This window comes from Salvelinus fontinalis, chromosome 9, assembly GCF_029448725.1.
Source record: "Salvelinus fontinalis isolate EN_2023a chromosome 9, ASM2944872v1, whole genome shotgun sequence".
NCBI classification, from domain to species: domain Eukaryota; kingdom Metazoa; phylum Chordata; class Actinopteri; order Salmoniformes; family Salmonidae; genus Salvelinus; species Salvelinus fontinalis.
In genome coordinates this window covers 33,357,457-33,384,908 of record NC_074673.1, presented here as the reverse complement: position 1 = coordinate 33,384,908, position 27,452 = coordinate 33,357,457, and the positions used below count along the sequence as shown (strand labels likewise).

Here is a 27,452-nt window from a genome sequence, read left to right as displayed (position 1 = left end):
GTCAGGGATCTTTCCCCTCACAGCTATGAGCTGGGCCTCACTGAGGCCGGTCAAGTTATTATAGGCCAAAGCTAGAAACAATTCACTGCCCGTCTGTCTACCCATTCTGATGTAGCTAGTGGAAAAGGGCAGGCTTGGCAGAGCACTGCTCCAGTGGCCTCTGCCCTGATGGTGGTGGTGTCACGTACAACATTAATGGTACTGGCAAAGTAATAAACTCCACCACTGCAAATACAGTAGATAAATCATTCTCATCAAAGTGTTTTCAATGTGCTTATGCCAGCGTTTCCTAATGTGGTTCTGTACACAAGTGCATCAGCAAGAAGTATTGAGTTTGTATTGATAACATGCTGATAAAGGCTTAGCATGTGAGCTAGCTGTACATTCTGTTATAACTCTTCCTAAGCACGACATTGTATAACGTACCTATGTACTTTGATAATTCTGTAGAGTGGATGGTTTACATATGTTAATGTTATATATTAAAGTAAGATAGATACAACTTGAAGCAGAACTAAGCTGCTTCTCATACTCTTTCCTGCCCTGATAATGTTAGATCTCGTTCTATAATGACATCTCAACAAAGGCACTCGTATGGAGAGACACAGATTATTAAGTAGAATACTATGTACCCTTACAGTAAGTTACAAAAGCCCTATCGCTTATCTATCCCCTCAGTATCCAAGAACCAATGTATTTTTCATGAAAGGAGACGTGATGCTGTATGGCCTCGCCAACACATCCTCTATTCTATACCATCATTCCCTCTCTCTGGGTTCCTCAGTTCTAAGAACTGCTTCACATTGTGTATGTACCATTCAAACATAAGCCCTATACTATAAATTGTAAAAGCTGCTCTTTTGAGATTGTCATCTATATGAATAACCCAATTGAGATATGCCATATGTCTTGTGATACTGTATGTCCATGGAATCTCTCTGTATGAAACATGCATAAAGATTGCATCTCAAGGAAAAGATTGATGCAGTTGCCAACATGTCGCCATTAAACTCATTGGTCGCAATTCATACTGTAGCCTAGTTAAACCTACACTGTAAAAAAAAAGTCAACTTAACCAATTGCTTAATCAGCTTTATTCTGATTGGACATCAAAATGACAAGAATTTCAGATAATGTGTTAGTTTGTTTACTCAACAAACTCTGCTCGACATGAGATGAATTTGATCAAGCTTGTTGAGTAAAATTACAAATTCATGTTTGCTAAAATCCACGCCCATAATCATTTTTCCCAGCATGCTTTATTGCAGGTAGATTTTTAGAATTGTTTGTTGCAATACTGTGTTTTTGCATGTACAGTGCCTTCAGAAAGTATTCACACCCCTTTTCCACATTTTGCTGTGTTACAGCCTAAATTTAAAATGGATTCAATAGACATTTTGTGTCACTTATACACACACACAATACCCCATGATGTCAAGAGTGGAATTTTGTTTGTAGGTGTTTTTATTAATAAAACATTTAAAGCTGAAATGTGTTGTCCATTGTATGCAGTTACAATGCTAACCTAAATGACAGGAAGCCTGTACAGAAAGAAACTATTCCAAAACATGCATCCTGTTTCTTAGGGCGAGGCCCCTTTTTTTCTCAATTTCCGCCTGAATGACGTGCCCAAAGTAAACTGCCTGTTGCTCAGGCCCTGAAGCAAGGATATGCATATAATCATTTATTATAATTGGTACCATTGGAAAGAAAATATTTTGAAGTTTGTAGAAATGTTAAAATAATGTAGGAGAATATAGCACAATAGATATGGTAGTAGAAAAACCAACCGGAAATGTTTCTTTTTTGAGAGACCATGTTCTTTCAATGGCAATTAGCTCCCAGGATGCAATTATTATGGCTTCCACTAGGTGTCAGCAGTCTGTTCAAGGTTTCAGGCTTGTAACTTCCAAAACGAATAAGAAATATCAGTTTTAGTACAGGGACACAGTCTTGGAAATTCGTGTTTCTGCGCGCTATGAAGACAGGACGCAGCTGCTAAAATCGGTTTCCTATTGAACATACTTCTTTCCATAAGAAATACTATAGTTTGTTTACATTTTAGGGTATCTGAGGAGTAAATAGAAATGTATTTTGACTTGTTGAAACAAAGTTTTCAGATTGCTTCTCTGCATGTTGAACGAGTGGATTACTCAAATCGATGGCGCCAACTAAACTGACTTTTCGGGATATAAAGAAGGATTTTATCTAACAAAACGACACTACATGTTATATGATTTGTCATACCATTTGATGACAAATCAGAGGAAGATTTTTGAAAAGTAAGTGAATATTTAATCGCTATTTGTGAATTTATGAAACCTGTGCCGGTGGAAAAATATTTTGATGTGGGGCGCCTTCCTCAAACAATCGCATGGCATGCTTTCGCTGTAATAGCTACTGTAAATCGGACAGAGCAGTTAGATTAACAAGAAGTTAAGCTTTCAACCGATATAAGACACTTATATACTTAAAAGCTTAATATCCATCATTTTTATGATTTATTTATTTTAATTGCGAGCCCTCCAGTTTCACCGGAAGTTGTCCCGCTAGCGGGACGCCTTATAAATTCACTTTTTGTCCTGGATGAAAAGCGTTATCACTGAATACCACACTTCATATTTTCAAGCACGGTGGTGGCTGTATCATGTTATGGATATGCTTGTCATCGGCAAGGACTAGTGAGTTTTTTTTGTGTTTAAAAAAAAACAGAATACAGCTATAAGCACAGGCAAAATCCTAAAGGGAAACCTGGTTCAGTCTTTCTAACAGACACTGGGAGACTAATTCACCTTTCAGCAGGACAATGACCTAAAACACAAGGCTAAATCTACACTGGAGTTGCTTACCAAGACACCATTGAATGTTCCTGAGTGGCCTAGTTACATTTTTTTAATTTTTTTATATAATTTCTTTTTTTTTACCCCTTTTTCTCCCAAATGTCATGGTATCCAACCGGTAGTTAGTCTTGTCCTATCGCTGAAACTCCCGTACAGACTCTGGAGAGGTGAAGGTTGAGAGCCATGCGTCCCCCGTAACACGACCCAGCCAAGCCGCACTGCTTCTTGACACAATGCCCGCTTAACCCGGAAGCCAGCCGCACCAATGTGTTGGAGGAAACACCATACATCAGGATTTGATAGAGCGCGATGGGACAAGGAAATCCAGGCCGGCCAAATTGCTTAATCAAAACGCCTCTAATTAACCATATATGGTCAAAATCATCCATTTAAAGCCAGTGGGGAATACAATGCCTTACCAATGGCACAACCAAAACATTTTCAGAAAACAAAACACATAACCTATCACCTACACATTAAGAATGGAAGCCTTTTCTGTTCACATAGACTGGGATGTTGCTTTTATTACGATGTATATGCCGTCTATAGTTTTGTTCGTATTTGGGAACGCATTGATGGCAAAGAAACCCCTCTTGACTTCAACCTGTTGTGCGATGGTGTATGGAAATTGGATGTTTAGTTTTGCTGATGATTGCATCCAAAACATTTGCTCATCCAGGGATGTAAGATGCCAATTGGCAAAAAAAGTTGAAGGACATCAGGGACAACTAAAATCATAACACTAATGCCAACTGTGTATGTTTGTGTGCATGTCTGGCACTATTACATGTATGTGTGTGTTCTTGTATGCGTTTATTTGAATGAGAGTGTATATGCATGTGTACAAACACCTGCACAGCACCAGCCTCAGGTAAACCAGCATTAGCTGTAAAAACACTGCCTCTGTGTCATTCAAACGTACTTTTTATTATGTTTTGACTTTATTTTGACTTTATTTTTGACTTTTATCATAGAAGGATGGTCAATCTCCCGCACAGCAACTCCACTCCCACTTTTCTCCAATTCCACATCCCACCCCTCAGCTTCCCTCAGCCCATCCCACCTATCTCTGCTGGCCACCATCTTCGGATTTCTACCTAACATATCTTTCAACTATGCTGTGATGTTTAACGTACAATTTCAATCTATCTAATTGAATAGAATCCACAGAATGCGAGTTGAAGATAAATACTTTTACTAAGAGTATTAGTAGTTGACTGACACGGTCTCTCCAGATCTCCTAACAGTACTATTTCTAGGGACAATTTTAGATCAATGCTATGCATTTTCAGCCATTCCTGAACCTGAAACCAGAAACAGGCTTCCTGGGGGCAATACCAAAATAAATAAATGGTTGATTGATTCTGTAGCCTCACAACAAAATCTGCAGAGCTTCGATGATTTTATGCCCCAAATATTCAACATTTTGTTGGTGGCAAGAATTCTATATAACAATTTTAGCTGAAAAGCACAGTCTTGAATCTTGCGTTGTTTATTATATCAACTCATACACCCTGTACCATGGAATCGGTACATCAAATATCAAAAACTATTGTGCAATCTGTATGGCAGAGTTGTCAACATCCTGGTCTTCAAATGAAACTGGTATACTTTCCTATTTATGCTATTGTATTCCTCTGCCAGTTTTGATCAAATTGATTTATAAAGCCCTTCTTACATCAGCTTATATCTCAAAGTGCTGTACAGAAACCCAGCCTAAAGCGCCAAACAGCAAGCAATGCAGGTGTAGAAGCACGGTGGCTAGGAAAAACTCCCTAGAAAGGCCAGAACCTAGGAAGAAACCTAGAGAGGAACCAGTCTGAGGGGTGGCCAGTCCTCTTCTGCCTGTGCCGGGTGGAGATTATAACAGAATATGGCCAAGATGTTCATAGATGACCAGCAGGGTCAAATAATAATAATCGCAGTGATTGTCGAGAGTGCAACAGGTCAGCACCTCAGGAGTAAATGTCAGTTGGCTTTTCATAGCCGATCATTCAGAGTATCTCTACCGCTCCTGCGGTCTCTAGAGAGTTGAAAACAGCAGGTCTGGGACAGGTAGCATGTCCGGTGAACAGGTCAGGGTTCCATAGCCGCAGGCAGAATAGTTGAAACTGGAGCAGCAGCATGACCAGGTGGACTGGGAGACAGCAAGGAGTCATCAGGCCAGGTAGTCCTGAGGCATGGTCCTAGGGCTCAGGTCCTCTGAGAGAAGAGAGATTTAGAGAGAGCATACTTAAATTCACACAGGACACCGGATAAGACAGGATAAGTACTCCAGATATAACAAACTGACCCTAGCCCCCCGACACAAACTACTGCAGCATAAGTACTGGAGGCTGAGACAGGAGGGGTCGGGAGACATTGTGGCGCCTTCCGACGATACCCCCTACAGGGCCAAACAGGCAGGATATAACCCCACCCACTTTGCCAAAGCACAGCTCCCACACCACTAGAGGGATATCTTCAACCACCAACTTACCATCCGGAGACAAGGCCGAGTATAGCCTACAAAGATTTCCGCCACAGCACAACCCAAGGGGGGTTGCCAACCCAGACAGGAAGATCACGTCAGTGACTCAACCCACTCAAGTGACGCACCCCTCTTAGGGGCGGGATGGAAGAGCACCAGTAAGCCAGTGACTCAGCCCCTGTAATATGGTTAGGCAGAGACAGCAAGGGTGGTTTGTTGCTCCAGTGCCTTTCCGTTCACCTTCACACTTCTGGGCCAGACTACACTCAATCATAGGACCTACTGAAGAGATGAGTCTTCAATAAAGATTTAAAGTTTGAGACCGAGTCTGTGTCTCTCACATGGGTAGGCAGACCATTCCATAAAAATGGAGCTCTATAGGAGAAAGCCCTGCCTCCAGCTGTTTGCTTAGAAATTCTAGGGTCAGTTAGGATGCCTGTGTCTTCTGACTGTAGCGTACGTGCAGGTATATACAGCAGGACCAAATGGGAAAGATGTGTAGGAGCAAGCCCATGTAATGCTTTGTAGGTTAGCAATAAAACCTTGAAATCAGCCCTTACCTTAACAGGAAACAGGTTCTAGTCAAGATTCTAGCAGCCGTGTTTAGCACTAACTGAAGTTTATTTAGTGCTTTATCCAGGTAGCTGGAAAGTAGAGCATTGCAGTAGTCTAACATAGAAGTGACAAAAGCATGGATGAATTTTTCTGCCAAATTTTTGGACAGAAAGTTTCAGATTTTTTAAATGTTACGTAGATGGAAAAAATCTGTCCTTGAAACAGTCTTGATATGTTCGTCAAAAGAGAGATCAGGGTCCAGAGTAACGTCGAGGTCCTTCAGTTTTATTTGAGACGACTGTACAAGCATCAAGATTAATTGTCAGATTCTACAGAATATCTCTTTGTTTCTTGGGACCTAGAACAATCATCTCTGTTTTGTCAGAGTTTAAAAGTAGAACATTTGTAGCAATCTGCTTCCTTATGTCTGAAACACAGGCTTCCAGCGAGGGCAATTTTGGGGCTTCACCATGTTTCATCGAAATGTAAAGCTGTGTGTCATCCGCATAGCAGTGAAAGTTAACATATTTCCGAGTGACGTCACCAAGAGGTAAAATATATAGTGAAAACAATAGTGGTCCTAAAACGGAACCTTGAGGATCACCAACATTTACATTTGATTTGTCAGAGGACAAACCATCCACAGAGACAAACTGATATCTTTCTGACAGATAAAATCTAAACCAGGCCAGAACTTGTTCGTGTAGACCAATTTGGGTTTCCAATCTCTCCAAAAGAATGTGGTGATCGATGGTATCAAAAGCAGCACTAAGGTCTAGGAGCACGAGGAGAGATGCAGAGCCTCGGTCTGACGCCATTAAAATGTAATTTACCACCTTCACAAGTGCAGTCTCAGTGCTATGATGGGGTCTAAAACCAGAATGAAGCGTATCCATTGTTTGTCTTCAGGAAGGCAGTGAGTTGCTGCGCAGCAGCTTTTTCATTTTCTTTTAGAGGAATGGGAGATTCAATATAGGCAGAGGGTTTTTTATATTTTCTGGGTCAAGGTTTGGCTTTTTCAAGAGAGGCTTTATTACTGCCACTTTTAGTGAGTTTGGTACACATCCTGTGGATAGAGAGATTTCATGTTTATTATGTTCAACATAGGAGGGCCAAGCACAGGAAGCAGTTCTTTCAGCAGTTTAGTTGGAATAGGGTCCAGTATGCAGCTTGAAGGTTGAGGCCATGATTATTTTCATCATTGTGTCAAGAGATATAGTACTAAAACACTTGAGTGTCTCCCTTGATCCTAGGTCCTGGCAAAGTTGTGCAGACTCAGGACAACTGAGCTTTGGAGGAATACGCAGATTTAAAGAGGAGTCCGTAATTTGCTTTCTAATGATCATGATCTTTTCCTCCAAGAAGTTCATGAATTTATCACTACTGAAGTGAAAGCCATCCTCTCTTGGGGAATGCTGCTTTTTAGTTAGCTTTGTGACAGTATCAAAAATAAATGTTGGATTGTTCTTATTTTCCTCAATTAAGTTGGAAGAATAAAATGATCGAGCAGCAGTGAGGGCTCTTCGATACTGCGCGGTACTGTCTTTCCAAGCTAGTTGGAAGACTTCCAGTTTAGTGTGGCGCAATTTTCGTTCCAATTTTCTGGAAGCTTGCTTCAGAACTCGGGTATTTTCTGTATACCAGGGAGCTAGTTTCTTATGACAAATGTTTTTTGTTTTCAGGGGTGCTACTGCATCTAGGGTATTGCGCAAGGTTAAATTGAGTTACTCAGTTAGGTGGTCAACTGATTTTTGTACTTTGACATCCTTGGGTAGACGGAGGGAGTGTGGAAGGGCATCTAGGAATCTTTGGGTTGTCCGAGAATTTATTGCACGACTTTTGATGATCCTTGGTTGGGGTCTGAGCAGGTTATTTTTTTTGCGATTGCAAATGTAATAAAATGGTGGTCTGATAGTCCAGGATTATGAGGAAAAACATTAAGATCCACAACATATATTCCACGGGACAAAACTAGGTCCAGAGTATGACTGTGGCAGTGAGTAGGTCCGGAGACATGTTGGACCAAACCCACTGAGTCGATGATGGCTCCGAAAGCCTTTTGGAGTGGGTCTGTGGACTTTTCCATGTGAATATTAAAGTCACCAAAAATGTGAATATTACTTGCCATGATTACAATGTCCGATAGGAACTCAGTGGGGAATGCTGTATACGGCCCAGGAAGCCTGTAAACAGTAGCTATAAAAAGGGATTGAGTAGCCTGCATAGATTTCATGACTAGAAGCTCAAAAGACGAAAACGTCAGTTTTTTTTCTTTTGTAAATTGAAATTTGCTATCATAAATGTTAGCCACACCTCCGCCTTTGTGGGATGCGTGGGGGATATGGTCACTAGTGTAACCAGGAGGTGAGGCCTCATTTAACACAGTAAATTCATCAGGCTTAAGCCATGTTTCAGTCAGGCCAATCACATCAAGATTATGATCAGTGATTAGTTAATTGACTATAACTGCCTTGGACGTGAGGGATCTAACATTAAGTAGCCCTATTTTGAGATGTGAGGTATCACAATTTCTTTCAATAATGGCAGGAATGGAGGAAGTCTTTATTCCAGTGAGATTGCTAAGGCGAACACCGCCATGTTTAGTTTTGCCCAACCTAGGTCGAGGCACAGACACGGTCTCAATGGGGATAGCTGAGCTGACTACACTGACTGTGCTAGTGGCGGTCTCCACTAAGCTGGCAGGCTTGATCCTTTATATTGGGCAGACAGACCAATTCCCTACCTCCTCCCGCTGCCACCTGCCTCCTCCATTTTTGGGGTAATGCTGTAATCAATTGGTTGTACTCTTTGGTTGAGCAGACCTTCCTGTACAATTCAGATAACTCCATGAAGGACATAACTCTACCATTCCAATTCACAATATCATTTAAGAACAAAATACCCTTTTCAAACATCTTTCCCATAAATACAGGTATTTTATTAACCAGCACATTTGAGTTCAGCCATAATATTTGTTGTAATATTTTTTCAATCTTTTCAGGGGGATGCAATTGAAATTGTAGCCAGCTCTGCAATGCTTGTTTTAAAAAGAGAGACTTTGAAAAGTATAATTTTCAATTAATCGAAAATGAGACATGGCAATCTGCACAAAGGCAAAAAGGCCATTTTTAAATAATGGAGCTTTTCTTAGTAATCTACTTGAGAACCATTTAGGGTTCAAGTAAAACTTATGAATAATTGAAGCTTTTGGATAGAGGTTTTGTGCTTTTATTTTTAATACTCTACCCACCCTATTCATTTATATAGATAGGTACACTTTATTTTGTCTGGTTTATCGTCCCAGATAAAGCAAAATATTTTTGCTCATATGATTTGAAAAACAAATCGTTATGGCAGTGCCGTAAGTGAGTAAACTGAGATATGACTAAGGATTTAATCAGGGCAATTTTCCATAAATAGACAGGTATTTACCTCTCCATGGTTGCAGGATCTTGTCTATTTTTACAAGTTTTGTATTCAAATTCATTGTGGGGAACTTATTTATATATTTTGAGTATATATGAATACCAAGTTGTTACGCACGCCTCTGAGAAGAGGGAACGCAACACCCTGCTGCAACGCAACTCCCCGTGAAGCAAAAGAGGTATGAACTGTAGGTGTGAGAAAGGACGACAAAAGGCTGAATTTACCGTTTACTAAGATTTTATTCCTTTACACGGTAATATGGGGAAAAGGGGCTGGACAGAACCAAAGCAAAGAAAGTAAATATCAAAGCCCCCCCCCTTTCCTATCTAACCTGCCTACCCACTACTTACCTAACTTAGCACCGCCTGGTGCGCTAACCAAAATACAGGGGGTGGTCCGCCCAGGTCTTACCTAGTGTGCCTAGACAGTGAATATACTACGGGTATATGTATGCCCGCGGGCCTCTTGCCTAAGCACTCCCTAGGTGCCTTCCCTTTCCCCCCTGGGAACAAATGAAACAGAATATCAAACAATTACTCAAACAAACTAATAAACAAAGGACATCAAATCAGCTCTATTTGAGCAACAATCTCACACACAACATACCAACTGCTCCCAGCAACAACTAACACAGTACATACCCACGCTTTCTGATAAACAACCAACACTATATCACAATCAAATTCTCCAGCAATGATCTCAGCCTGCCTATAATCTCTCTCTTCTGAACAACAGAACACTGGCTTTTATAGCTTCAGAAGACATTGGTAATTAAAGACAGCTGCGTCTTGACGAGGGGGCGGGGTCAGCTCTCCAATCATCAATTGGGTCCGACCAATCAGCTGCTTGGGGAGCATTTCAGGAAGCCATCTCCTGAAACACACACTCAAATACAAACTACAACACAGAAACTGAGGAACGTAACACAAGTATGTCTACTTCACCATCAGCCCATTTTATAGGTAAACTGCAGGGTAATGTGAAAGTTGTATTTTTTAAAGATCCAATGCGTAATATTGTACACTTAATTAGGTTTTAGTCCAGAGAGTACAGAAAAGTTATCTAGATCTTCAATGAGACTTAATATAAAACTTGAGTCAGCCTTGGATTTCTAATCCTAAGCTAGCATTCGATGACCATAACGCATAGATATGGTGACAGCGGACACCCTTAACTCCTCTTGACAATTCAAAACTCTCTGAGAAGTAGCCGTTATTTACTATTTTACACCTGGGGTTGCTATATATTATTTTTACCCATTTTATAAGAGAATCACCGAAATTGAAAAGGTCCAGGCATTTTTAAATAAAATCTAGTCTTACTTTATCAAATCCCTTTTCAAAATCTGCTATAAATACCAGGCCTGGCTTCTTAGATGTTTCATGATGTTCTATTATTTCTAGTAGTTGTCGTATATTATCTCCAATGTATCGTCCATGTAAAAAACCTGTCAGATCTCCCCAAGGAGATGTAGGTGTGGAGTCAGGCGCAGGAGAAACAAGTTCCGAAGAAAAGGGCATTTTATTCAACCAGCTCAAAAAATAACAGACACCAGACTACAGCAGTAGCCACGAAACCCCACTCAGACACAGTCCAGGGAAAAAACACCTGTTAAACATGAACTAATGAAAACGAAACCCAAACTCACTGACAGTCAAACGAAAACAATCCCACACAAAACCCCAAAGGAAATGTCGATATAAATACCCCCCCTAATTAACCAAAACGAAACCAGGTGAAACACAAAACGGACAACCAAAGGAAAAAAGATCGGTGGCAGCTAGTAGACCGGCGATGACGACCGCCGAGCGCCGCCCGAACAGGGAGAGGCTCCCGCAGCGGCTCACGCAGCGCACAGACGCCGGCCTCGAGGACGACCTGGAGGGCGAGGCGCAGGGCGATCAGGATGGAGGTGGTGGAACTCACCCAGCAGAGATGGGTCCAAGATGTTCCCCACCGGCACCCAGCACCTCTCCTCCGGACCGTACCCCTCCCAATCCACGAGGTACTGCAGGCCCCCCACCCGACGTCTAGAGTCCAGGATGGACCGTACAGTGTACGCCGGACCCCCCTCGATGTCCAGGGGGGGGGGGGCGGAGGGACCTCCCGCACCTCAACGTCCTGTAGTGGACCAGCTACCACCGGCCTGAGGAGAGACACATGAAACGAGGGGTTAATATGATAGTAAGAGGGGAGCTGTAACCTATAACACACCTCGTTTATTCTCCTCAGGACTTTAAATGACCCAACGAACCACAAACCCAGCTTCCGGCAGGGCAGGCGGAGAGGTAGGTTTCGGGTCGAGAGCCAGACCCTGTCCCCCGGTGCGAAAACGGGGGCCTCACTACGGTGGCGGTCATCGCTCACCTTCTGTCGCCCACCGGCCCGTTTAAGGGATTCCTGGATGGCTCTCCAGGTCTCCTTTGAGCGCTGCACCCAATCCTCCACCGCAGGAGCCTCGGTCTGACTCTGATGCCACGATACCAGGACCGGCTGATAGCCCAACATGCACTGAAATGGCGAGGATGAGTCCGTGGAGGAGTGGTGAAGTGAATTGGCGAAGTGAATTCTGGGCCATCTCGGCCCATGGGACGAACCTCGCCCACTCTCCAGGCCGGTCCTGGCAATACGACCGCAGAAACCTGCCCACATCCTGGTTCACTCTCTCCAACTGCCCATTACTCTCGGGGTGAAAACCAGAGGTCAGGCTGATTGAGAACCCCAGACGCTCCATGAACACCTTCCAAACCCGGGAAGTGAACTGGGGACCACGATCAGACACTATATCCTCAGGCACCCCGTAGTGCCGGAAGACGTGTGTAAACAGGGCCTCCGCAGTCTGTAGGGCCATAGGGAGACCGGGCAAAGGGAGGAGACGGCAGGACTTAGAGAACCGATCCACAACGACCAGGATCGTAGTGTTCCCCTGTGACGGAGGAAGATTGGTAAGAAAGTCCACAGACAGGTGTGACCAAGGCCGCTGTGGAACAGGGAGGGGCTGTAACTTCCCTCTAGGCAGGTGTCTAGGAGCCTTACACTGAGCGCACACCGAACAGGAGGAAACATAAACCCCCACATCCTTAGCCAAGGTGGGCCACCAGTACTTCCCCACCCCTAAGAGCCCGCCCTGTCCTCTCAATCCCCGGATGACCAGAGGAGGGTAGCGTGTGGGGCCACCTGATCAATCTATCACGAACACCAAGCGGGACGTACCTCCGACCCGCTGGACACTGAGGTGGAGGAGGTTCTAACCGAGATGCCCCGCTCGATGTCCGCGTCCACCTCCCATATCACCGGTGCCACCAGACAAGAGGCCGGAAGTATAGGGGTGGGATCGATGGGCCGCTCCTCGGTATCATAGAGACTGGACAGTGCGTCGGCCTTCGTTACGGGAACCTGGTCTATAAGAGATAGTGAAGCGAAATCTGGTAAAAAAAAACATCGCCCACCTTGCCTGACGAGGATTCAGTCTCCTCGCCGCCCGGATGTACTCCAGATTACGGTGGTCAGTCCAGATGAGAAAGAGTGTTTCGCCCCCTCAAGCCAATGTCTCCACACCTTCTGAGCTTTTACCACAGCCAGCAACTCCCGATCCCCACCATCATAGTTTCGCTCCGCCGGACTGAGCTTCCTCGAAAAGAAAGCGCAGGGGCGAAGCTTCGGGGGCATGCCTGAGCGCTGTGATAGCACGGCTCCAACACCAGCCTCGGACGCATCCACCTCCACTATGAATGGCAAAGAGGGGTCCAGATGCGCCAATATGGGAGCGTAGGTAAACAATGCCTTCAGACGACCAAAAGCTCTGTCCGCCTCCGCCGACCACCGCAACCGCACCGGCCCCCCCTTCAGCAGTGAGGTAATGGGAGCAGCCACCTGCCCAAAACCCTGGATAAACCTGTAGTAATGATTGATAATTGAGGCCCCTGGTGTGCAAAGCTCTTAGACTTACCCGAAAAGACTCACACCTGTAATCACTGCCAAATGTGCTTCTACAAAGTATTGTCAAATGGGGTGTGAATACTTATGTACAGGAGATATTTCTGTATTTCATTTGCAATAAATTTGCTACAAGTTTTCACTTTGTCATTATGGGGTATTGTGTGTAGATGATGAGGGAAAAAATCTATTAAGTCCATTTTGAATTCAGTTTAACACCACAAAATCTGGAATAAGTCAAGGGGTATGAATACTTTCTGAAGGCACTTGATTAATCTTATGCTACACAAACATGAATAATATACACTACAGTTCAAAAGTTTGGGGTCACTTAGAAATGTCCTTGTTTTTGAAAGAAAAGCAAATTTCTTGGCCCATTATAATAACATCATATTGATCAGAAATAGTGTAGACATTGTTAATGTTGTAAATGACTATTGTAGCTGGAAATGGCAGTTTTTTAATGGAATATCTACATAGGTGTACAGAGGACAATTATCAGCAACCATCCCTCCTGTGTGCCAATGGCACGTTGTGTTAGCTAATCCAAGTTTATAATTTTAAAAGGCTAATTGATCATTAGAAAACCCTTTTGCAATTATGTTAGCACAGCCGGAAACCGTTGTGCTGATTTAAAGAAGCAATAAAACTGGTCTTTAGACTAGTTGAGTATCTGGGAGCATCAGCATTTGTGGGTTCGATTACAGGCTCAAAATGGCCAGAAACAAAGACCTTTCTCCTGAAACTCGTCAGTCTATTCTTGTTCTGAGAAAAGAAGGTTATTCTATGTGAGAAATTGGCAAGAAACTGAAGAGCTTGTACAACGCTGTGTACTACTCCCGTCACAGAACAGCAAAAAACAGAATAGAAAGTGGAGTGGGAGGCCCCGGTGCACAACTGAGCAAGAGGACAAGTACATTAGTGTCTAGTTTGAGAAACAGACGCCTCACAAGTTCTCAACAGTGAAGAGGGGACTCCGAGATGCTGGAGTACTTTAAATGAAATTATGGGCAGAAAGACAAATTCAAATTCTTTCATCGAATCAGATTATTATTCATCACAAACCATTTGATGTTGCCAATTATTTTAATGATTATTTCGTGGGCAAACTTAGGCAGGAAATGCCCTCAACAAACAGTGAACAATTCATATTCAAGTTTGAATTTTGTAAAGTTAGTGTGGGAGAGGTGGAATAATTATTGTTAACGATCAATAATGACAAACCTCCTGGCATTGACAACTTAGATGGAAAGCTACTGAGGATGGTAGCTGACTCTATAGCCACTCCTATCTGTCATATTTTTCATCTGAGCCGAGAGGAAAGTCTTTGTCCTCGGGTCTGGAAGGAAGTCAACGTAATTTCGCTACCCAAGAGTGGTAAAGCGGCCTTTACTGGTTCTAACAGCAGACCTATAAGCTTGCTGCCAGCTCTGAGCAAACTGTTGGGAAAAATTGTGTTTGACCAAATACAATGCTATTTCTCTGTAAACAAATTAACAACGGACTTTCAGCATGCTTATAGAGAAGGGCACTCAACATATACTGCACTGACACAAATGACTAATGATTGGTTGAAAGAAATTGATAATAAGAAGATTGTGGGAGCTGTACTGTTATGTTTCAGTGCAGCCTTTGATATTATTGACCATAACCTGTTGTTGAAAAAACTTAAGCTCTGAATCCATGATATGGCAATCTATCTAATAGAACTCAAAGGGTTTTCTTTACTGAAAGCGTCTCTGTCAAGCATGTAAAGTGTGGTTTACCACAGGGCAGTTATTTGTACAATTTTTATTTTTTATTTTACCTTTAACTAGGCAAGTCAGTTAAGAACAAATTCTTATTTTCAATGACGGCCTAGGAACAGTGGGTTAACTGCCTTGTTCAGGGGCAGAACGACAGATTTGTACCTTGTCAGCTTGGGGATTCGATTGAAGTCCAACGCTCTAACCACTAGGCTACCTGCGGCCCCAATGACCTGCCACTGGCATTAAACAAATCATGTGTGTCCATGTATGCTGATGATTCAACCATATACACATCAGCAACCACAGCAAAGGAAGTCACTGAAACCCTTAACAATGAGATGCAGTCTGTTTTGGAATGGATGTCCAGTAATAAACTTGTCCTGAACATCTCTAAAACAAAGAGCATTATATTTGGTACAAATCATTCCTTAAGTGCTAGACCTCAGCTGAATCTGGTAATGAATGGTGTGGCTGTTGAACAAGTTGAGGAGACTAAATTACTTGGCATTACCTTAGATTGTAAACTGTCATGGTCACAACATATAGAGTCAATGGTTGCAAAGATGATTTTATTTTTTTCACCTTTATTTAACCAGGTAGGCAAGTTGAGAACAAGTTCTCATTTACAATTGCGACCTGGCCAAGATGAAGCAAAGCAGTTCGACTCATACAACAACACAGAGTTACACATGGAGTAAAACAAACATACAGTCAATAATACAGTAGAAAAATAAGTCTATATACAATGTGAGCAAGTGAGGTGAGATAAGGGAGGTGAAGGCAAAAAAAGGCCATGGTGGCGAAGTAAATACAATATAGCAAGTAAAACACTGGAATGGTTGATTTGCAGTGGAAGAATGTGCAAAGTAGAGATAGAAATAATGGGGTGCAAAGGAGCAAAATAAATAAATACAGTAGGGAAAGAAGTAGTTGTTTGGGCTAAATTATAGATGGGCTATGTACAGGTGCAGTAATCTGTGAGCTGCTCTGACAGCTGGTGCTTAAAGCTAGTGAGGGAGATAAGTGTTTCCAGTTTCAGAGATTTTTGTAGTTCGTTCCAGTCATTGGCAGCAGAGAACTGGAAGGAGAGAATGAAGAATTGGTTTTGGGGGTGACCAGAGAGATATACCTGCTGGAGCGCGTGCTACAGGTGGGTGCTGCTATGGTGACCAGCGAGCTGAGATAAGGGGGGACTTTACCTAGCAGGGTCTTGTAGATGACCTGGAGCCAGTGGGTTTGGCGACGAGTATGAAGCGAGGGCCAGCCAACGAGAGCGTACAGGTCGCAGTGGTGGGTAGTATATGGGGCTTTGGTGACAAAACGGATGGCACTGTGATAGACTGCATCCAATTTATTGAGTAGGGTATTGGAGGCTATTTTGTAAATTACATCACCAAAGTCGAGGTTGGTAGGATGGTCAGTTTTACGAGGGTATGTTTGGCAGCATGAGTGAGGGATGCTTTGTTGTTGAATAGGAAGCCAATTCTAGATTTAACTTTGGATTGGAGATGTTTGATGTGAGTCTGGAAGGAGAGTTTACAGTCTAACCAGACACCTAGGTATTTGTAGTTGTCCACATATTCTAAGTCAGAGCCGTCCAGAGTAGTGATGTTGGACAGGCGGGCAGGTGCAGGCAGCGATCGGTTGAAGAGCATGCATTTAGTTTTACTTGTATTTAAGAGCAATTGGAGGCCACGGAAGGTGAGTTGTATGGCATTGAAGCTCGCCTGGAGGGTTGTTAACACAGTGTCCAAAGAAGGGCCAGAAGTATGCAAAATGGTGTCGTCTGCGTAGAGGTGGATCAGAGACTCACCAGCAACATCAGTGATGTATACAGAGAAGAGAGTCAGTCCAAGAATTGAACCCTGTGGCACCCCCATAGAGACTGCCAGAGTCCCGGACAACAGACCCTCCTATTTGACACACTGAACTCTATCAGAGAAGTAGTTGGTGAACCAGGCGAGGCAATCATTTGGGAAACCAAGGCTGTTGAGTCTGCCGATGAGGATGTGGTGATTGACAGAGTCTAAAGCCTTGGCCAGGTCAATGAATACGGCTGCACAGTATTGTTTCTTATCGATGGCGGTTAAGATATCGTTTAGGACCTTGAGCGTGGCTGAGGTGAACCCATGACCAGCTCTGAAACCAGATTGCATAGCGGAGAAGGTATGATGGGATTCGAAATGGTCGGTAATCTGTTTGTTGACTTGGCTTTCGAAGACCTTAGAAAGGCAGAGTAGGATAGATATAGGTCTGTAGCAGTTTGGGTCAAGATCAAAAGATGGGGAGAGGTCTAGCAGAGATGCTCTGCTTTTTAGACAGCACACTCCAAAAAGCAAGTTCTGCAGGCTCTAGTTTTGTCTAATCTTGATTATTGTCCAGTCATGTGGTTCAGTGCTGCAAGGAAATACCTAGTTAAGCTGCAGCTGGCCCAGAACAGAGCGGCTCGTTTTGCTCTTAATTGTAATCAGAGGGCTGATATAAATACTATGCATGCCAGTCTCTCTTGGCTAAGAGTTAAGGAGAGACTGACTGCATAACTTCTTCTTTTTATAAGAAAAAATGTGTTGAAAATCCCAAATTGTTTTCCTAGTCAACTTACACACAGCTCTGACACACACGTATCCCACCAGACATGCCACCAGGGGTCTTTTCATAGTACCCAAATCCAGAACAAATTCAAGAAAACGTACTGTATTATATAGAGCCCTTATTGCATGGAACTTCCTTCCATCTCATATTGCGCAAATAAACAGCAAACTTGGTTTCAAAAAACAGATAAAGCAACACCTCACGGCAGAACGCCTCTCCCCTATTTGACCTAGATAGTTTGTGTGTATGCATTGATATCTAGGCTACGTGTGCCTTTTTAAAAATGTATGTAGTTCTGTTCTTGTCTAATGATGTTCTGTATTATGTCATTCTTTATTACGTTTCATGTTTTGTGTGGACCCCAGGAAGAGTAAAGCAGCAGCTAAAGGGGATCCTAATAAAATACCAAATGGTAGATAAATTCTCAAGTTGAGTTGAATGGACATACAATTCAACTTGAGAATGTATGTTGGTTCAGCTACATTATATGCCCAAATGGCTTACAATTGTTTGTTGAATCAAAAAATTAAGTGTTGTTCAACTTGACCATTTTCAGCTCTGTCCTATTTCTACACTATGTAACATGCATTGAAATACATAGGTGTTTGTCCACATTAATAGATCTATAAAACTTCTAGATAGTGCAGTCTAGATATTTTCCATGCCCTAGAATGAATGTATTGTTTTAACAGTAGGTGGTTGTGTGTGTGGTCGGGATAATGAATTGTCACTATACTATGCTATGCTAAAATAATAAGTATTGCATTTGATTTGAAGTCTGTGTCAGTGTTTATTAATTGTGAACTCATTAAGGCAATTAGGAGCCTCGGTAAGCAGCTACAGCCAAATGCTGAGCTCCAAATATTGAGACACTTATGATTCAAAGAGGTGTGAGGCTAAGCTGCTGCCAGTATTATGGACTTTGACAACGCATAACAGCACTAGGTGCATGCTTACTACATGGATTATGGTGGGTGTTTTCAAGTGATTGAGCCTGAAGTGTGTGGCATTTAAGTCTGGGCTTGCTGTGGAAGAGAGGAATTCCGTCAGATGACTAGAGAATTGGGTTACATTTAGCCCAGAATCAGTGGCAGATTAATATTTAGCCTATGCAGCTAAAGGAATGCTAATGGTGTCTACATGTTATGTTTTCACCCTGGTGTATTGTTTTCAGATAGAGCTGTGAATGGTCTTAATGTGACTGGTTCCCCAGTTCATAGTGGTAAAGATTTGGCAGCTGTTTATTATCTTTGCACCAGGTCTCACAGGCACCACTCTAACTGAACTGGGTGAATAAGAATAGATTATACTAATAATGACAAAGATAATATATCACACAGAACAATAATGCCTTCCAGATCATCACAAGAACAAAAGGAAAAACATCAGTAGATGATCATTCAACACTTTAATGATTTATGGTCAGCTGACTTTTTAAACATTTTTTGTAACATTGTTGTCATTTACTGCTGCTGCTCAAACTTCAACTCATATTCCAAAATGTCTGTATGCTCTAGCGCCGCAAACGTTCACAGGAACGGAGAGGGATTTTGAATAAGGGTGTTTATTTAATCTAAATCAGCTCAAAGGCAGTCTTATCATTTGCAACACGTGATAAGATCTCTTACACTATAGTAATGCTGGATATAGCATGAGTCACAGATAGCTGCTGCTACATTCTCTAGCTCCACATCAGTATATCTCACAATTTAGTCCCTTCCCCTGTTATCATGCCTTAAAGGCCTAGACTACTCTGAAGCCAAAACATGATGAAAATGACAGAGCTAGTGTGTCAGGTATTATTTCCTGAAGAATGCCTTGTCTTATTTTACCGCTTCAGTCTACAAGCGATAGTCAATAAAGAAGGAAAGGTAATGTAGATGGCTGCTATCCTTGTGCGAAGGATAAGGATTACTACCGCAAGATTCTCCAAATGGATTGTCTTCGTAAATTAAGTGCTGTTGATAGTAAGCCTAATAAATTAAGGAAATGCAGTATGAGCATGTTGATCATATTTGTGTAATTGAAAAAAAATAAGAAGCAAAGTAGACTAATACACATTACATCCGTCAACTGACAGATGGTCTGCGTATATGATTGTAGTTCACAACATTCCTGCAACCACATTCCCCAAAGAATAGATACTGTACACCCTTGAGTGTCTGTCCCAGACCCTATTCTTGCTCTCAGAATATTACTTAGCTGTCACTGAAGGGACCTAATGTCACCAGCACCAAAACCGATGAAATTATATATTTAGGCCTATCTCTATGTTCTTAAATTTCACTAAACCTGGTACATATTTTCCCGTGTGCTACTCCATGTCCCTGGAATCCATTCAGTGATGTTGTGTGGACATACACTGAGTGTACAAAACAATTAGAACATCTTCCTAATATTGAATATTGAGATGCATCTCCCCTTTTGCCCTCAGAACAGGGCATGGACCTATGTTGACTCCAATGCTTTTCACAGATGGCTGGATGTCCTTTGGGTGGTAGACCGTTGTTGATACACACGGGAAACTGTTGAGAGTAAAAAACCCAGCAGTGTTGCAGTTCTTGATACAAACCGGTGCACCTGGCACCTACTACCATTCCCTGTTCAAAGGCACTTGAATGTTTTGTCTTGCCCATTCACCCTCTGAATGGCACATACACAATCAATGTCTCAAGTCTTAAAAATCCATCTTTAGCCTGTCTCCTCCCCTTCATCTACAGTGATTGAAGTGGGTTTAACAAGTGACATCAATAAGGGATCATAGCTTTCACCTGGATTCACCTGGTCAGTCTGTCATGGAAACGAGGTGTTCTTAATGTTTTTGTACACTTGACGTAGACAGTGACGCACACTTCAGAGGTATGCTACTTTCAGTGTGTTAAGAGAATTGCTGTATATTTTGGTAACATTACAAATTGCCAGTTTGTGCATTTGATGGTTGTGGATTGAGTGCTGAAACATGAAGTAAGACCATATAATAAAACATTGATCAGTCTTTCGAATCGGGGCTCATTCCATCAGACATGTTGTCCTCCTCCCTTCTGAGCAGTGATCAGGCCCCAGCTTCCTCCCACAGCTGCTGCAGGGAGCCATCAGGAAGTACTCCTGTCCTCTGCTGGGTTAGCTCCATCCAACCAATGTCAAGACTGGGCTCTTCTCCCATAACTTCTCCATTCCTTTTACTGCTTACGGAACGTCTTCCTCTATGACAGCTCTTTATTCCTCCCTAGGAAGTTAAATAATTATAAATCATCACAGTTTTATGGATTTATTTTTGAGATGATGACATAGGTTGGCTTCCACAATGTATAACATGGGCAGGCAATCCTCAGATCTTTTGCAGATGTGAGGAGTGAACTGTTTGACAGTTTGTTCCTTTCTACAGTAAGGGCTTCACTGTGCAGAGGAGGAGTCGGTGTGCTAAATTTAATGACTCACTGATTCTGAAGAATAAAATAACCACCCCTGTAAACTGTATCTTATTTCAACTAATATGTCTACCTCCCTCATGTTCTTTCAGGGTTGTTGACATAGTACTTTAGTGTGTGTTTATTTGTTTGTTTATCTAGTTGGGGCACTATGCATATGTATTAGATGGTAGAAAACATTGCACTCCCCTGTGCCCAAGCAAAGTGTATGTACTGTACAACTTCAGAAATGATTAGTAATAGTAATTTTGAGATTACACTATGGATAATGTTTAGCATGTATATTTATAGGATGTTAACCTATAACTACCCCCTATAACTACCCACAAGGGGAGAAAAGAGTTTGTGATGACCCTCTTTGCTATTTATCATATTTTGGGAATAAAGAATATGAGCAAAATCTGTTTTGTTACACACTGTAAGATAGACACACTATTTCACAATTAACCAGCACTTCTGTCTCCTAAAGCATTATATAACACTAATCCTGAACACTGTTGCAACTGTATTTTGTGTAAGTATTTAGTGCATTATCTCCATTAACTCTTGACCTAATTTTCTATGGCAGTTTGGCAATTTCTGACATTTTGTCACGCATACTGAATTGTGCGTAGGGACTGCTTGCATTTATTACCTGTATATCTCATACAGTACATTGATGTTAATATGCATTGCTAGTGCATTCTCATCTATGAGGCACAATGAGGCCTACAGTTCCCTTGCTCTGAGACCCCTTCATCTGCCAATGAGGAAGGAAGGCAGGCGGTCTGTTTGTCTGCATGTGTGTCTGGTGCTGTGCGTTCAGCAGTCTCTAAGCTCATTACAGTAATCAGGTTAGAGAGAGGGGTTCAGGGGAGCACTTGGCCTCAGGCATTCTTCCTGCAGCCTACAGTATGAGCTTGCCCCTGTGGTGAGGGGAGTTCCTATCCCAGACCCAGTGGAGAGCCTGTCCTGCTACAGTATGGCCCTGTCCCACTCCTAATGATCAGCTTAAACAGCCTTGGCTATTCAACTGCACCCATGCTGTCTTAATGACTTCCTTAGTTGTAAGGCCCCTCGGAGTCAGATATTCCCACGCAAGTGTCGAAGGAACCTGCAAGTAAGCATTTCGTTGGACAGTTCATACCATGTGTATCCTTTACATACGACTAATAAAACTTAGAAGCGTTTGATTGTTTTCCAACAGTCCCCACACGCAGTGGCTGAGTGACACATTTGGTAAATACCAAATATAATCCTCTGTAATTACATCCTCTTGCACAGGTTAACCATCGATCATTTTAAAGCCAAGCTTTGAGCTTACTTAATGATGTTACCACTTGTGCTGTTGGGAAATGTAATATGTATAATTATGTTGTTTATTTTGTTTTTGTAACAAGATATAAAGTAATTCAATTTCCATTTTATGTTACCCTGTCATCCAAGAATGAAGATAAACCACACACTGCTTTGATTGATCCCTGGGTGTATGTTTTGAGACAATACATGCTAGTATTCCTGGTTCATGCAGTAGCAATATAGCAGCAGAATGTGCTCTACTGAGAATCCATGATTCAGCAGTATTATATTGTCAGTCGTGCATATTGCCTTCCTTTTTTTTACTGAGTCTTTGTTTCTTTCCAGCTTTAAAACCTGCTGAAATCCTTGGGCATTTTATGCTTCAGCACTAAGGTAAGCTTTGGTCTTTTCTCTCTCTGATCAAGGGATAATGATAATCAAATGAGATTGAAGTTTAAATTAAAAGCTCACAAAATAAGAAATAAAGTTACTCTTCTAGACTCCAGTCACAATCTTTCACTTGAAATGTTGTGAGTGTGTAGGAAGCGATTAGCAAGAGAAACTTCAATGACCATTGATTGCCTTTGTCAATCTTCGCTTGGGCCTGGTGCTGTGAATGGCTAACTGTACAGCAAAGGCCCAGTGTGTCAAAAAGGTGATATTTTTCCCCCTGTGTTTTATATATATTTCTACACTATGACTTTGTAATAATACTGTGAAAAATTATGATAATGCCCTTTTAGTGTAAGAGCTGTTTGAAAAGATTGCCTGAAATTTCAGCCTGTTTTGGCCTGCATTGTGACATCATTAGTTAATAGACCAATAAGAAAGAGAAATCCAAACATCTCTGCCAATGACAGCTAGTTTTCAGTTTCCTCCTCCTCATTCTGTCCACTTCCAGACAGTCTGAGCAAAATTCTAGCTTTAGAGATTATTCTTTGCTAAGAAGCTATTTTTGTATATTTTTTACCATTTGTAAACGATGATTTAATATTGAGATGTTGTAAAAACAGCTACATTGGACCTTTTTTAATGGTTATTTCACTGCACGGAGCAGACAGAAGCCACCTTACCTGGGTATTCCAAAAAAGGTTGTTGTTAAGGCAACCCACAGATGTGGAGCATGAAAAGGTGTCCTTAACTAAGTGCGGCAGGATCCTCCACATGCTCCTATCGCTAATCCTGTAGCTGCTCTTGTAGCTCCTCGGTAGGTCCGTCTGTCAGTCCAGCCACCAGCCCTGGCCTGCCCTGTCCTGGAGGGGCTCATTGTACCCTTCCCTATTACCCTATAGCACTGTCTGTAGGAAGCTCACAGACCCAAGCACATCCCAGGTGACCCTTCAGATATAAAGCATGTGTTGAACAATGAATGTGGGAGCCTAATTATGTTGGAGAGGGATGTGTTGAGCTGATCAGATGTTTGAGCTGGATTTCTGCTGGATGTTTTTAATCAGAAACAGGGCTAGGCCTAAGGTCTGATTGTAGGGTATAAATGCAGTTCTAGGTGAAAAGTACTTACAAAGGGAGTTCTGATTTGATGCCTAGATGACTTTCAAAAATGTTTAATTGCAGTGCACAACAGTATCAAATTCTGTGACCGAGCTGTATGCCAAGGAGTAAACACAAACAAGTAGATTACCTTTCCTCTCTGCTACATTGTGGGGGCAGATGTTCCGAAGGGAGTTTTTCTGTTCTTTCCATAAAGTATGTTTGGATATGTGGCCAGTACAGGTCATGGGTGCTCTGGTTGGTGGGCTTGAATCAGAGGGAAAATGTGGATGTTGGCTCGGTAGTTAATGGTTCTCAGCTGTCAGCATCTGACACACCCAGACCCCGTCTGAGACTAACCATAAAAAAGGGGGTTGAAATTGTATGGGTAAAATGCTTAATGATTGGGAGAAGGCTATGTTTCTTCCTCCTTCTCTCACTTTCTGCCATATTGTGCTCTGGATGTTTTGCTCGGACAACGTGTCTGATGTTGATGAACATGGTTTGTGCTAGTTTTCACTTAATAAGAAATGTAACAAAAAATGAATCCTTCATTTTAAATAAATTAGAGTATTGGCATAACTGAGCTGTCAGGGTAGGAATGGGAATACATGTATTTTGGTATTTGTGTCTTCTCAAGGGATTGTATGGGAACATTGGAGGAAACAAAATCAGCCAAGTGTGTCTTTGCGTAGCTATCTTAAGAAATGGCTTCCAATTTGTCAGCAGGCCTCCAGCACACGGTACCTTTAGAATAACTTTCTGAAGTGGATAATATTTGTTACAGAAGAAGCTGTTTGTTTACACCTTTTCCAGCCAATTTAAACATTTGATTGTCCTTTGCTTTCAGAGCGTGCTGCTGAGAGAAAAGCAAACCTGCTGGAAGTGGCACAGAGATGCAGTGTGTTTGGAATGTGCTCAGTGTTCATTAAACAATGGAGGAGAGGTGCTGTTAGTTTGCTTTGACCTTTTATTGTTCACTGTGGATGTTGACCAATCATTAATTATCTTGAAAGGGAACATGCAGTAAAACGCTGCCTGCCTAATTCAGTGTGTGGAGAGGAGTTTTGCCTGAGTGCTTTATCTGCTGGCTTGTTTAGTCTTGTTTGGTTTCCTTGCCTCCATGGCGTGTAGGAAAGTTGTACTTTTTTTTCAGGCCGTGAGTCCTGTGAGAGGATAATTGGTCCACAGCAGTAATTGTCTGTAGCCAGGGTTCTGGAATGATGTACAAGCAGTAGTAATGTGGTTAGATAAAAGGACAGGTCATACCAGCTGAACACCAAAATGAGCAAGGCTCCTTTCAAAGCAGTGGTTGGTACTTTTACCTTTTCACTTCAGTTTGTTTAAAGTACAGAAATAACAGGTCTCAGGTTTATACAATGTAACAGTTTTATAAAGCACTCCTACACATAGCACCCTCACTGATGCAGTAAAATTAAGATGACAGTTTTACTGAGAGGTGTTTTAATTTTTCAGGCACACTCCGTCAAAATGAATCAGTCATCCTTCTCAATCTCTTTTCCTGCCTCCGAGATGGCTGAGCTCTTAATACTAACTTTGTTTATCTGACATTTGAAAGCAGACTTTGTTTTAAATGTTAAGCACAGCAGTGAATGCTTTTATGAGGATGACCTTGCAGGGAGTGGCAGCTCTGAACCTGTGGTAACTGAAGTGGCCCAGCCTGCCCCTGCTGTTCAGCCTTATATGTCCAGGAAAAGGTGGGAAATACAGAGTCATGGCAACAGGGGGCAGAGTCAGTGATGTGGAAACAATGGGCCAAAAACATAATCTCTCTCTGACCTTCTTCCATCAGAGAATAACAAGGTTTGACTCAGTTTTGAAGTTTTTTATGATTAATATAACATTCACATGGATGTTGTTCAAAATACAGTATGCATCCTTTATCCAAATACAATTAGTCAAAAACCTGCATGCAGATAAGGGAAAGGCTCATCCTCAACATTAGTGTGATGGTGATATACACTACCGTTCACATTTTTGGGGTCACTTAGAAATGTCCTTGTTTTAAAAAGAAAAGCTCATTTTTTGTCCATTAAAATAACATCAAATTGATCAGAAATACAGTGTAGACATTGTTAATGTTGTAAATGACTATTGTTGCTGGAAACAGATGATTTTTAATGGAATATCTACGTAGGCGTACAGAGGCCCATTTTCAGCAACCATCACTCCTGTGTTCCAATGGCACGTTGTGTTAGCTAATCCAAGTTTATCATTTTAAAAGGCTAATTGATCATTAGAAAACCCTTTTGCAATTATGTTAGCACAGCCGGAAACTGTTGTTCTGATTTAAAGAAGCAATAAAACTGTCCTTCTTTAGACTAGTTGAGTATCTGGCGCATCAGCATTTGTGGGTTCGATTACAGGCTCAAAATGGCCAGAAACAAAGAACTTTCTTCTGAAACTCGTCAGTCTATTCTTGTTCTGAGGCTATTCGAGAAATTGCCAAGAAACTGAAGATCTCGTACAACGCTATGTACTACTCCCTTCACAGAACAGCTCAAACTGGCTCTAACCAGACTAGAAAGAGGAGTGGGAGGCCCCGGTGCACAACTGAGCAAGAGGACAAGTACATTATAGTGTCTAGTTTGAGTAATGGACGTCTCACAAGTCCTCAATTGGAAGCTTCATTAAATAGTACCCGCAAAACACCAGTCTCAACATCAACAGTGAAAGGCGACTCCAGGATGCTGGCCTTCTAGGCAGAGTTCCTCTGTCCAGTCTTTTGCCCATCTTAATCTTTTATTTTTATTGGCCAGTCTGAGATCTGGCTTTTTCTTTGCAACTCTGCCTAGAAGGCCAGCATCCCGGAGTCGCCTCTTCGCTGTTGACGTTGAGACTTGTGTTTTGCTGATAATGAGCCTATGTAGGTATTCCATACAAAATCTGCCGTTTCCAGCTACAATAGTCATTTACAACATTAACCATGTCTACACTGTATTTCTGATCAATTTGATGTTATTTTAATGGACAAAAAATGTGCTTTCTTTAAAAAACAACGACATTTCTAAGTGACCCCAAACTTTTGAACGGTAGTGTATACTGAAAGAAAATATAAACGAAACATGCAATTTCATAGATTTTACTGAGTTATAGTTCATATAAGAAAATCAGGCAATTTAACTAAATTGATTAGGCCCTAATCCATGGATTTCACATGATTGGACAGTTTCGCAGCCACTTGGGAGGCAGGCCCACCTTCTGGGGAGCCGGGCCCACCTACTGGAGAGCCAGGCCCAGCCAATCCGAATGAGTTTTTCCGCACAAAAGGGCTTTATTACAGACAGAAATACTCCTCAGTTTCATGAGTTGTTCAGATGGCTTGCCTCAGACGTTCCAGCAGGTGAAGAAGCCGGATGTCGACCTTTACCTGGCATGGTTAAAAGACAGTACTGTGCAGCCGTCTTCATCGACCTGGCCAAGGCTTTCGACTCTGTCAATCACCATATTCTTATCGGCAGACCCAGTAGCCTCGGTTTTTCTAATGACTGCCTTGCCTGGTTCACCAACTACTTTGCAGACAGAGTTCAGTGTGTCAAATCGGAGGGCATGTTGTCCGGTCCTCTGGCAGTCTCTATGGGGGTACCACAGGGTTCAATTCTCGGGCCGACTCTTTTCTCTGTATATATCAATGATGTTGCTCTTGCTGCGGGCGATTCCCTGATCCACC

The 27,452-nt window shown here is 42.1% G+C and overlaps 1 protein-coding gene across 3 annotated transcripts in view; it reads left to right on the top strand.

Moving 5' to 3' along the window:
* LOC129862464 (talin-2-like) overlaps nucleotides 1–27,452 on the top strand; it is a 147,328-nt gene that overhangs the window by 30,681 nt on the left and 89,195 nt on the right. For 2 of the 3 annotated variants that reach the window (XM_055934173.1, XM_055934175.1), the window contains exon 2: nucleotides 22,619–22,666. The exons of the other annotated variant lie outside the window; for it this stretch is intronic. The gene's annotated coding sequence lies outside the window, so the exon portion shown is untranslated. The remainder of the gene's footprint in view (nucleotides 1–22,618; nucleotides 22,667–27,452) is intronic. 3 annotated transcript variants of the gene reach the window in all.